Source organism: Rhagoletis zephyria, unplaced genomic scaffold (assembly GCF_001687245.7).
Source record: "Rhagoletis zephyria isolate East Lansing unplaced genomic scaffold, Rhagoletis_zephyria_1.1 Rzeph_scaffold_00989, whole genome shotgun sequence".
NCBI lineage: Eukaryota > Metazoa > Arthropoda > Insecta > Diptera > Tephritidae > Rhagoletis > Rhagoletis zephyria.
The window spans coordinates 78,595-92,313 of NW_016158073.1; the positions used below are offsets into that span (position 1 = coordinate 78,595).

General features: G+C 35.6%; 1 long non-coding RNA gene and 2 other non-coding genes across 3 annotated transcripts in view; 1 reads left to right on the top strand and 2 right to left on the bottom strand.

The window, feature by feature from the left end:
* LOC108362322 (uncharacterized) overlaps positions 1-13,719 on the bottom strand; it is a 71,110-nt gene that overhangs the window by 18,691 nt on the left and 38,700 nt on the right. The window contains exon 2 of the long non-coding RNA XR_001847447.1: positions 11,412-12,172. This is a non-coding gene — a long non-coding RNA (uncharacterized LOC108362322). The remainder of the gene's footprint in view (positions 1-11,411; positions 12,173-13,719) is intronic.
* TRNAK-CUU (transfer RNA lysine (anticodon CUU)) lies at positions 8,784-8,856 on the bottom strand. The gene has a single exon. It is a non-coding gene; the product is annotated as a tRNA-Lys (tRNA).
* TRNAI-AAU (transfer RNA isoleucine (anticodon AAU)) lies at positions 9,088-9,161 on the top strand. Its single transcript has one exon. It is a non-coding gene; the product is annotated as a tRNA-Ile (tRNA).

A 13,719-nucleotide genomic window follows, 5' to 3' on the forward strand; every position in this document is an offset into this window, starting at 1 on the left:
GATGATGTTGCTAGCGGCCCTGAAAGGTGGCGGCTCTTGGTGTTGCTTTCGGCCTGGGGCGGCAGCGATGCTTAGTGGCGGCCCGATGATGAGGAAGATGGCCACTCGGCCTTAAGAAGCGGTGATAATGATGACGGCCCTGGATGGTGATGATTGGGCTAGCGGTCCTCTTTAATGACAGTCGGTGGCGGTTCCTCGTTGTAGTCTTGGCCCAGGGCGGCACTTAATATTGGCGGTCCGAAACGGTCACGGAAGTCACCTACGGAAGCTACGGAAGCTGGTCGTCCATATGTTCTCACAAACCACCAACCTGTCCCGCAGGCAGAGCCAGGGGCGCTCGAGGTTACACGGCCTAATCCGTCCCGATGCGCTCCGTGCCTACCTACGGCAGCTTGGTCAGTCTGTATTCCCCATGTGCAGAGCCAGGGGCGCTCGAGGTAACACGGCTTAACAGGCTAACCTAATATTCACGCACGCCGCCAATTTATTGTCAAAAATTTCTCATGCACATGCAACTTGTATGAGATCAACCGAAATTGAACGGCGTGCGTATGAAGCTAACTCAATTTCCAATTTTTGTTCTGCGTGACATTTTGATTTGACATTTCGCTCAATGAAATCAAATGCAAACGCATGGAAGTCAATTTCGGGTGACGCAAAAAAACAAGGTACTGGCCCAATGCAGGCTTGCTTTGCTTCTTGCTTCGCTTTGAGAACTGTCAAAAGTTATTGGGAATATACTAAAACGTATTCTATCATTCTTGGGCTGGATGTGGATATGTATGTACGTATGTATGTACTTGTGGGTTTTATGTATGCATGTACGTATGTCTGTCAGTGTAGCGTAGGGGAGCTACGTTACAGGTTGAAGTTGGCGTACTGACCCCTCGACTAAACTTATAGCCACCGGAACAGCAACTGTGACATACTCTGACTTCTTCTTTTCCTTTTGGAGATTGGGGATGTATTGGATGCTGCCATGAGGTCACTCCCCGACTGCCTGCTTCGGTGGTCCATATTCAGTTCACTGCATAACATTGACTTCGATGACGATGACTTTTGGCACATCGTCTTTCAGATCTCTCGTAAATGAGCACCAAAGGAGCTAAGGCGGCAGTTCTGAAAATCAACTTTAATAAGAACAAGGTTCTAAGTATGCGAGCGAAGTCTTCCTCTATAAAATAAGAAAAAGTGACTAAAAATCGCTAAAGGTTCGAAAAACTATCGAACCAATGTTACGAATATGAGCTTATAATTCGCCAACCAACCCCTACTTTGTTAAGCCGTTTAATCTTCAAGCTATAATCTACTATCTGCTTGCATGAGGATTAGTCCTCTTCTTTCTTACATGGGGTAGGTTGTCGTTTCCGAAATACATAGATTGACATACATATGTACATGCATACCTAGAATACCTATTTATGTAAATAACATCTTTATTTTCACTTACATTTTTTCACATCAGAATGCTTCATCGTGGTCATCATTTTAAACTTTTTGTTGTGTTTAGCTTTTCTTCGCCAGTTTTGTGACGCGTTGTCTATCGTTTGTGGCTATTGTTACAACATTTCTCTAGTCTACTATTTTTATAATTTTGTTTTTTATATTGTTGCGGTTTTGTCTATTGATCAATGTGGCCCATCTGATTTCGCTTATCCTCTTTGATTCTGTATGGCATTTTGCTACGCTTTAAACAGCTTCAATTGCTGCTGCTGCTTGTCGTGGGATTTTATTTTATATTTTTTGTTTTACAATATATGTATATTCAAATAATCAAAGCATAAAATAATCAAAGCATCAAAGTATAATCTACCACATCTTTTTATACTCCTAAATCATCATATAAATCAGTTACAAGCAAATTTTGTATTCTTATTTTCCTTTTCCGTTTTTTTTTCTGAATTTCCTCTTTATCTTCGCACTTAATCTTGATATTGTTGATGTGCCATTGTTTGTCAAGCAATTCACTAAAGTAGTTCTAACGCTTTTCGACATTACTTTCATCTTCAATTTCTTAAGTGATAGCTCAAGGAAAAACTAAAAAAAAACCATTAAAAAAAATTAAACTTTGCTGATTGATGTTTTTAGGTTAACTAGTTCACACTGCTTGGATATTAATTTTTCATGTAATCAATGTATGTAAAATGGCCACAGACAGAGTTAAAAATTCGGACTCTGCGGCATTCGTCCCCAAAACCTGAAAAGGCCCTAAAATCTTCAGAAAAATGTTTCTGTCGAGTGGATCTGCGCCCTATACCAACACGGGCATGATGAGTTCCATAAGTCCATAAGTAGGGACTTTCATACGTCGAGTAGAAAAAAAGACAAACTACTGAAAACATTTATTCAAGGAGAAAAGATGAGTTATGTTTAATGATAAGTTCTTACCTAAAGTTGTTCAAACGCCAGGTCCTCCTCTTAGACCTGCCGGGAGCGAAAGCACATTATAATCAAGAAAGGAGCTATACTCATTATAGCAGGACTCATCTCAGCAAAAAATGCAGAGCATACGAAGCTAAGAAGTACCACCATCCACTCTCCGAGTTATTGAATAAGATGAAGGACTACCAAATAGCCTCGTGGATCTGGGACTGCCGTAGTTCACAAACAACTTAGAAGTATTTTCCACACAGAGAACCAACTTGGACAATAAACAACCAAAACCCCAGTAAGATAGTCACATCCGGTATTCCGATGCCTCGAAGTCCGACCATAGTATCGGGGGGTCTATAGTAACTTAGTCTTTTAAGCTGAGGCTCATGTCATTGAATTTTGTCTGAGACAGTGTGCAGCAAGTGAGGCAGCCTATATATATATATATATATCGGTCATTGACTTGAACAAGGCATCTTAATGTAAATAACTACATACATAGGGTATCTACTACCCATGTTCGTATGTATGTAATGCATAAATCAAGACACGCAAGGTTCAAGAAGTTGCCACATATTCTGGCCTTCTCCTGCTTCGAGCATTCGATTAGAAAATTGAATTCGACAACAGGCATGCGAATACATACATACGTACATAGATATGTATGTGAATTTGTCGATGTTTTCGAATTGCTGGCCTGTGTTTGGAATGCGGCGCCACCTTTTTGATGTAACTAACATTGACACCATTAACCCTTTGGCAGTGGCATTGAGATACCTACAGTACTGGAAGTGGACATGTGCTGTGTATGTATCTACATATGTATATACGAGTAAATTTGAAAAATATTGAGAATGAAAGAATTCGTGAACAGAAATTCAAAGCACAACAAGCATTTTCTTTAAACATAGACTTAAAACGGTAACTATGAAAAGATGTGAATAAAGAAATCTAAGATGAGAGATGAGTTATAAACACATCAAAATTTTAGTTCAAATAATATGGTTCATAAAATCGTAACAATGATTGGAAAACGATAGGCCATCAAGGAGTTTTGCTTGATATCGAGTGAGCTTTCAATAATGGCCATCCCGAATCTACTTTTAGTCTCTTCTTACGATGTGAGTGTAAAGGGAAGTGAGGAATTTTGTTAAGCTCATTCTCGAAAAGAGAAGTATTCTTTCTGAACTGGCGGATGGATATATAACTAAACATGTGACCAAAGGCACTCCCCAAGGCGGCGTTCTCTCCCGTACTATGAAATCTAACCGTTAACTCCCTACTTTTAAGCTCGACGGTCACTAGTAGTTAAATCATAGCGTGTGCTGATCACATAGCAATCGTAGCAATGGGTCAACATCTGCAGATCCGCAGTGAAATATTACAAACAGTCCTTAGTCTTGTGAATATGTAGTCGAAGAAATTTGGGCTCAGCATCAATCTTACCAATATCGGGACGGCTATTCACGAGGAAATATAAAATCCCTTCGTTCAAACCACTATCCATAAACGGGATAGAACTCACTCTCTCAGCCTATATAGGTGAAGTACCTTTTAGTTATTCTAGACAGGAAACTCGACTGGAAACGAAACATCGAAGACCACTCCAGGAAAGCCATTACCGCCTCTACGCCTTTAAGACAGCTATAGTAAAAAATGGTGAATAAAGCGGCATATATTTATGTGATACAATGGATAAACACAGCTGTGATAAAACCCATTCTTTTCGACGGCTCGCCGTCTGGTGGCCGGCATTAAACAAGTATCTGCCAAGAGCCAAGAGGGAAGGAGTACAAATGCCCTGGAACCTTTGCGAATGATCTACGAAAACTAGATTATACTATCCCACTACTCTGTTTAGACAACAAATTCGCCATAAGAAACCCAAAGACGAACACATATGAAGGTGCCACAGACCTAGACTCAGTGTCGACGGCTATCTGTACAAGTGGGTCCAAGCTAAACGAAAAAGTAAGCAGCAGGAACTCGAACTTAACCCCAGTTGTCGCTTACCGGACCACCGTGGCGTTTTGCAGGCAGAGCTAAACGCTATAATGGGGGCCGTTCGGCTACTTGCAGCGTCCGCCCTCCCAGAGCAACCGACCTTTATATATTCTCACCTCTCTCAAATCCAACAGAATAACATCCAAAGTAGCCATAGAATGCAAAAGGTATATAAACCTTATATGAGCCATTCTGCACAGGGACAATCCTAGAAATTGCTTGGTCGACCAGTTGGAAGGGAATGAGACAGCAATTTTCGTGGTAAATTTTGCTCAGGCTGTGTACATATTACCTCTAACGGTCTGCTAGCACAGATTAAAGAATGAACTCATCAAAACAGTACAATGATCATAAAAATATTCTTGTAAATTGCATAGATTTGTATCAATTCATTGCAACAGCTGCCTTACATTTATTTTTTGAGTTTTTCTTACAATCACAGTATACAGTAATCCATATAGGCAAAACAAAAAATGTAAATACCCAGCGGAAATTCAGTTTTTAATTTCTTCTATGTCCGAATTTTAGTTTAAACAATATATATAAACAATAAATAAATAATATAAAAAAAAACTTTTTAATATACAACGCTTTTATAAATGGACTAAAAAGTAGAAAATAATATTTCTCAGTCCCATAGAATTTGTTTTGATAACTTTTGATTTTGAAATTTTAGCAAAAGTCATTATAAACAATCTATGAAATTGAAAATGAAAAACGTGGAGCGCATGCAATACAAAGCATTCGATTTAATTGACAATAGTCAAACTACATAACGTAGACCTAAAATTTCTACAGCGAAAGTAGAACTTTGAAATCGATTTTAAGCGGTCGTTATTCATATACCCACATACATACATACATATATTACTTTTCATATCAATTCAAGTGTATTACATGCGCCCCACGCTTTTCATTTTCAATTTCATAGATTGTTTATAATGACTTTTGCTAAAATTTCAAAATCAAAAGTTATCAAAACAAATTCTATGGGACTGAGAAGTATTATTTTCTACTTTTTAGTCCATTTATAAAAGCGTTGTATATTAAAAAGTTTTTTTTATATTATTTATTTTCTACTTTTTAGTCCTGTCTGAATAAAATTTTGCAATAGATATTAAAATAATTCAACGATATTAATAGAAAGGTGCACACACATGCATTTACATATGTATGTACATACAAACGAGCACCAATTAATTTTATTTAAAGAAATGGCGTGTCGTCTATTTCCGCTGTAGCAAACGTAGTACATAGGGCGACATCTAGATGTCATCTACCTCGCCCTATTCACTACACTTTTTTATAGGAACTTTGCAAAGCAAAGGTTTTGTGGTGTCGGACACACAACATTGAAAGTTTCTGGAGCCACAACATTGCAAGTTGATAAAAGCGTTGTAAAAACATTAAAAAATAAAAAAAAATATTTATTATTGGGGAATAAAATGGGAATGAAACAAATAAAAGTCTTTCAACCCTTATTTCTTGCGAACCGTTTGCGATATCTTTTGCGATACTTATTTGATATTAATGCCTACTCGGAAAAAATATTTTTTTTATATTCTATTTTGAATCGATAACGTATCACATTTAGTATTTTATCCTTGTCGCTAGAAATATCAAAACAACCTCGCAAAATATATCGCCAAATGCTCACTAACGTTATTTCTTGCAATTATCGTAAATGAAAGTTTCACTGCCACAAACTGAACGACCTATTAATCATGTTGCTATCGTTTCCCGATTCATTTGCGAGAGTTTTGCCGGATTAAATCTCGCCTTTCAATCGCATGCGTTATCATTTGCGAGCATTTGGTCCGCTGGGTTAATTTCATGTATTAATTTTCAAATAAGCATATTGTCAATGGCTGGTTTACTGTATACTGTGCTTACAATTATCTCATTTGGAAGTTACGCCATTGTCAACGTGGGACAGCAATATTCTACCCAACCAATTTCTCTATTCGAACATTTGCACACTTGCCATTATTCCAGTACCTATATTTTTCTCTCCAAGAATTTAGTCAATTACATACATACATACATTAGTATGTATGTCTACTGACACTAGTAACCTCCCGGCCAACTACTATTCTGCAAGCGTCGAAGAATTTCCTTAAAAAGTTTTTGCCTGTTAACCTGATTTCAATTGGCAGCAATGACACTGATTGGGCAAAGCAAATTGCATTGAATGCTTGTACGCCGGCGGTGCACTAGTTGCAGGCACGTGCTACGTTCAAGTCGCCAGACTTGTTTGACAATATTCTGTGTACATATTAAGAAGGAAAAGAAAAATGGTTAAATAAGTTTCCGAGCGTAATTCAAATGCAATTTTTCTTGTTAAGCTATTGGTTACGAAAACGAATAGTCTGGAGTAAAAACTTTAAAACAAGCATAAAATATTACGATGAAAAATCCATTAAAGATACTTTGTATATGTATTAGTAAATAAAAAATAATAATAATTAAATCTTTGAAATGGTAAATACATCATCAAAGCTGCCGTTTTACAGCAGTCGTATGTCCGGAGATAAAAATACTTCTCCGGTCACGAATACTCGCCCACCCTGGCATCACTTTTCACATTACTTCTGGGTGGTGTTACATATTTCCGTTTGAACTGACCTCACTCTTTCTCTGTATTTGGCCTGGTAGAAAATGAAACCCCATTTCGTAGCAAATGAGCCGGAGAGGTCTTTCCCAATTCTTACGTTGCTCAACGTAATTTTTCACATACGTATAAGTTGTGTGGGTTTCAAAACCCACAAATCGCAGCGTACACTGACGGATAAAAATAGTAAAATCAAATCAGAAACATAGTTGAGCTTACTATAAGCGTCAACGAAAGTACGTTATAGTGATAAATATTCAAGCAACTACGCGTATATTAAAATGCAGCGTTCGTTTTGAAAAAGCATCCGTGAAGTGAATAATCAAGATTAAAAAAAAATATATATATATATATTTAATTTACATGTTGCCTGCAATGGAATTCGGACCCTGAACCTCTGGAAAAAAAAATATTGTGGCAAGCATATTTGGGCGCCCACCCTACGGGAAGTCGATTAGGAAGGAACTATTAATATCATCAGGAATTGTCAGTATATAACAAGTTAGTTGACATCAAATGCAGAGGTAACCACCCTTGACTATTTCGCGGCCATCGCCATAGAAATATAGTTAGCTTTCGTCAAAGAAAATATCCAGATAATAATGACCTTTAGTTCCTTCCTAATCAACTTATAGTTAGATACATTTCCTGCAGGGTATGTACACTTACAAACATATATGCAGATGTGGGCATTAAAATACGAGCGTGCTAAATTTTGGTATGAAAATACTGATTTTAAATACGAACATTTTTAAACGATATTCAAATAGAAAGTATTCATTTTTACTATGCATTATTTCCCTCAGTGTACAGGCAATTGTTTTTCGTGCAGTCGAAAGCGGCTTTGAAATTAACAGATAGATGGCTATTGTCCATCCCCTTCCGTCTTTTCTAATATTTTGCGTACCTGATCTACCCGGTCGAAACCGGAAGTCGGTTATACCGTCAACAGAAAGAGCATCCTCTTTTTGGTAGGTCAAATGGTTGCGTTTTTTTAACAAAAAACATTTCCCTACATTTTAGTGGTGGTGGGGGGGTGGTCTAGGACACCCTATATATGTATGTATATGCTCAAAATAATGTGGGAGTAAGCTGAATACATGAATACAGTACTTTTCCTCATGATGAATGTACTGATAAGCACTTTTTGAAAAGAAATCTTATGAGATTAAATGCTAACACACAAAAATTTCTCTGCGATGAGCGTTTCGATTTCGATGAAACTGGTAAATCATCTGCGAAGACTGAACCCTAATGAAGACAGCAAGTAAGCTAGCAGCAAAATCTAGCAACCGCCTGCTTTTGGAGATGGTAGTGGGCAAACATCATTCAATTAATTTAGAGTTAAGGCATCTTGGCAAAACAAGTGGGCCGTATGTATGCACCTCGAACCATACTCTTTGTTGTTGTCGAGCTTGTTCTGAAACTCTATCTTTTGCGCTTTGGCTTGGTGTTGTTCAACAGCAGTATTAACGCCAAGCCAAAAACCGCAGTATTTCTGCTGACTGCATCGTAACCTTTTTTCTTTTTTCTAGTTATGAAAGTTCGATTGTAATAAGTACATGTATTCAGCTATTACATATATTATATTTTCGAGAAATAAATATGTTAAAAAAATTAAAAAAATATGCGTGTATGTACGTATTTATGTATATTAATGTTAGAGCTGTCGACCCATGTTTAGTCATATTATTTCTTATTTTAAATTAATATCAAGATATCTATATACAAATGTGGTATTATGAAAAAAAAAAAATATTTTATATTAAAAAATAAAAAATAAAAAAATTCGCTGCGCCCAACGTGGGGCTCGAACCCACGACCCTGAGATTAAGAGTCTCATGCTCTACCGACTGAGCTAGCCGGGCTATGTTAGCAGTGGTGGCAGAGTGCTCACTTGACTACAATCGAAATAATTTATCTTGACAATACTAAACTTAATTCGTAAATAATTATCATAAATAATAATTAATGTATTTATTAGATTAACTGCATAAAATAGAAAATAAAATATCACTCAAATCAAAAACTTTACGTTCAAGAGAATACATCAAATTAGCGCAATCTCATATGCGGCATTGTGCAGCGATTTCACATGTGGCCCATTAGCTCAGTTGGTTAGAGCGTCGTGCTAATAACGCGAAGGTCGCGGGTTCGATCCCCTCATGGGCCAGTTTAATCTTTTATTTTTTTTTAACTTTATTTATTTTATAACTGTTTTTATTTGCTACTTTCTTATCTAAGTTAAGAAAATCGGAGAGATTTGGTCATTTTAATGAAGAACTGTATATGTACAAATTAATAAACGAAATCAAGCAAATCTACAGAGACACAAACGAGCGTGCACATGTTGAATTTAAGCTTAGAATCCAGCTCTCAAGAAAAGTCACAATAAATATTTTTCATTATTTTTTTTGCTTAAAAAACACTTCTTTTGTTATAAATTTTCTCGAAGAAACACATTTTTTTCTTGAGAGCCGCAACCTGATTTAAGACATTTTGATAAAAAATTTCTTTTTCATTTCTTGTAATCTATTTATATGAATTTTTTATTTTTCTTAATAGCTGCAAACAGCCCTTTATAAGTAGTTTTTTGTAGTTATTTTTTATAAAAATATTGTATATGGTATAACAGGGAGAGCCTAATTCAATAAAAGGTCGCCTGAAATGGAATGGTCGCAATAGAAATAGTGAAGTAATAAAAAATCTAATCCTATCCTACTAATACTTGTTATAAATGTGAAAGTTTGTGTGTAATTTGTAGCCCTTTCACGCTAAAACGGCTGGACGTATAGGTTTTTTTTTGAAGAGGGTTGCCACTTTTTTCAAAATTTAAATCAATTATTTATAAAATAAGATAAAATATTACAACAATGTGTGTGTCAAACAATAGAGTTTCAAAAACGATTTATTACAAAAATAATTTTAAAGAGAGTTGCCACCGGCTGAAATAAATTTAATTAATAAGTAAACTGAAACATTCCAATATTGTTTGAACACGTTTTGCATCTGCAGATACTTTTTAGTAGTTCGAAAAAACTAACCAAAAATCAAAAACAATAGTTCTATAATTTTTTTAATCCTATTCTACTAATCCTACTAATATTAGTATATATTAATATTAATTATTTAATCACGTAAATGAGGTACGTTTTTAAAGTCTTTTAAATATTATTAACATTTTTGTTGACTTATGAATAATTGCTTAGTTTTACGTTTTTACGCGCCAAATATATGTAGAGGATTCCAATTTGCAAAAATATCGATGCTAGCAGCTCATAAAAAACATCAATGCATCGATGTTTCCATCGATGTTTCCATCGATGTTTCTCCAGCTCTACTGGTAAGGCGACCACATACATGGCTGTTGATACAGTGATGATAAAAGGGGATGCAACAATATATCCAACAGAGTTTCTAAACTCTTTAGAATTGTCAGCGGTGCCGTCCCACAAAATGGAGTTAAAGGTTGGAGTGCCAGTCACATGTGTAACCTGGATGCACTTCGAATGTGCAAAGGCAACAAACATGTCATTTCAGTTAAAGTGTTTGCAGTTTCCGTTAAAAATTGCCTCCACGATAACGACTAATAAAAGCCAAGGACAAACAGTGATACATCTGGGCACACCATGTTGGTCATACGGAAAACTTTTCGTTGGGTTCTCGAGGGTGTCGAGAGCCAGACATCTTTATATATACGCCATAGACACGTAAGTCCCGAAACGTTGTTTTCAGAAATGTATTGCAGTTTATTTCATTAATTTGAATTGCTTAACTTTTTTTAATATGTATTTGGTGAAATTATTTGTTCCGTTCATTGTTACATTAAAAAAAATTGCGTTATTTAACCAAACATCACGCGGGCGAGGCTGTGGGCAAAAGCTACTAGTAGGAGCACAACTACAAATAGTGATAGAACGACACGAGTACCGAGTACAGAATATCTATAGTTTTCATAAGTACTGAGTAGTACCGAGGACTCGATACATTCGCACTTGCATCCGCGGATTCTAGCGGTTAGAATTTCACATTCGCAACATCCCTAATGTGGACATTTGGCTTGGTTAAAACTTCTTAAATAATTGGAAAACGAATCTCTTGCCATACCTTCGATAACACTGGCCCACACAAAAAAAGTGGTATTTGCTTTTAACCAGACCCACATATCGACATGTATTGGGTACATTTGACCTCCTAATTTTATATGTAAACAAAGCAATCTGATTTTTGTTAACTTTTCGCGTTTGCCCTAAAAATACTTGGAAGTACGAGTATTATCGATACTTTTTTGCAAATATGAGTACTGGCATCGATTCTTTTTTAGAGTATTATAAATGAGTACTAGTATCGATACTTTTCTAAAAAGTTCTATCACTAACTACAAAGCTTCCAAGTTCCCTTTTTAAATTTTCTGTTTACTTACCGGTAGGTTACTCCATCGCTGATGCATAGGATTATATTTCAACCAGGCATAGAAATCCAATGCTGAGCTGTGATGTTGGAAAACATTAAATTTTATTGCACCAAGAATTTGCTTCTATGCTGAAGCTTTTGAACTAGGAAAATTTTTATTGCACTATCCTTTATTTATTTTTTATGTCTTAGAAAGTTATTCTAATTCATTTTCACTTGCAAAAGCAAAACTTTATTCATATTAATTTTGTCTTTTTTTAATTACATATTTATTCTTTCCTTGTAAGTACCAATTTTAGTATTCAGCTTTTCGTAAATAACTTCACAGAAAACTTAAATATTTATTTGCCACAAAGACCGATTGCAACTGCACGAAAACGTACTTTATTTTTCCCACAATTACTTTTCTTCTTTCACACATTACATTTCATTAGAACGCAATTTCATATTCGAAGATCACTTTTTCTGTTTTCTTTTTATTTGAAGGTACTATTATTTTTCTTTTACCAACTACAATCTTTTATTCCTACATACTTTCTCACTATTATGCAAACTTTAGCGCTCACATCTCGCTTTTACAAATTGCAATTTTCATCAGTTTGTAAAGCACCAACAACAACATGAAACTATGTACTTCAGCGAGCTCTCTGCCGGTGCTGCTGGAGCTCGGCTAGACTGATGCGTCTTTGGCGTGCTGACGATGACATTCACTGCACGACAGCGTTTTTTTTTCCCGTTCCTCAACTACATCTGCACTTAAGGGCTTTGAAGCTGCAAGAGAAGAAAGGAGAATTGTAAATATTGTAAATATGGTTGATTAGACGAATGAGTGTGGAAGTTAAGTTCTAGTTATTTGCCTACAGATACCTACTTAAACATATGTATATATGTATATGTACATATATATAATATATATGTATATAGTACTTGTTGAGTTAAATAAAATAAGTGATAGACGATTTCTAAAGCATTTAAAGTTCTCTTTGTTTCTTATGATTTTGGGCGTAAAGTTGTAGTAATTTTTTACCTTTATTTATTATTTATAGATAAAATACCTATGGTCTATGTTTTTTAGTTTTTGAGTATGTATCTGTAATTTTCAAAGCAAAAAATTATCAGCAATTTTTCCCATTTGCTTTTCGGGTATTCATAAAAAGTAAACTTAAGACTTAAAATATTTAAACCTCAAAGCATCTCGAAAGTCCCAAAAAATATTCCGAAAAATAATTACGAAAAACCGAGAAAAGTCCCGGAATGGTCCCGAGAAAAAAATGCAAAGAACACAAACGAAAACGACAAAACCAAAATTTTCCCCCAAATAATCCAGACAAGAAAAATTAGGTCCTGAAAAAACCCGAAAAGTTCTACAAAAATCTCGGATAGTTCGAAGAAGTCCAAAAAATAATACAAAACGCATTTCAAATATCCTCAAAAAATTAAATATTTAAATCTTGAGGCATCCCGAAAGTCCCAAAACAATCTCAAAAGAATATTCCGAAAAAGAAATCCCGAAGAAACGAGAAAAGTCCCGGAAAGATCTCGAGAAATCAAATGCAAGGAATTCCAATAAATCTCGAAAAAATCCTACAATTTTTCCCAAAAAAATCCATACAAATTTTAAGTGCCGCAAAAATCCGAAAAGACAAAAAGGGTACCACCAAAATCTCGAAGGGTCCCGAAAAAAATCTAAACAAAAAATCCACAAGGAAACTCAAATATCCTTAAAATAAAGCATAAAAAACACATTCCGGAAAATGGGATAAGTCCCAAATAAATTGAAAAATAATACACAAGGAATCTTGAATATCTTCAAAATTATACCGATGAGAAGAAATTAAAAAAAAATAAAATCCGAATAATAGGATAAGAGGTATTTCGAAAGAATCCAGGAAACATACCGACAAATAAAACACCATACCTCCAGAAAAGTCTAAAAAACATCCAGAAAAGTTCCCAAAATTTCCGAAATCATGAAAATGAAAACACAAATAATCACGACAAGTGTCGAAAGGATTCTGAGCAACATTCTGAAAAATATCGTTTTCCGCCGGTAAGGTTGTTTTAAGATAGCAGTATTAACTCACAGGTATCCGTTGTGGCGGAATGATGCGTATGACGGAGTTTTACGAACAAAATCATCTCCTTGATATCGAGTATCCCTTTACACTTTCTGACAGTAAGCAGAGGAACAAGAAAAGTTCTGAAAATATCGCACCACGTCTTCAAAAGAGTCACAACTACACACAACAAATAATATGTTTGTCAGAAAATGCGGAAAAATATTTCTTAGCAGATGACTTTACCTTAGGTTTTTTTTA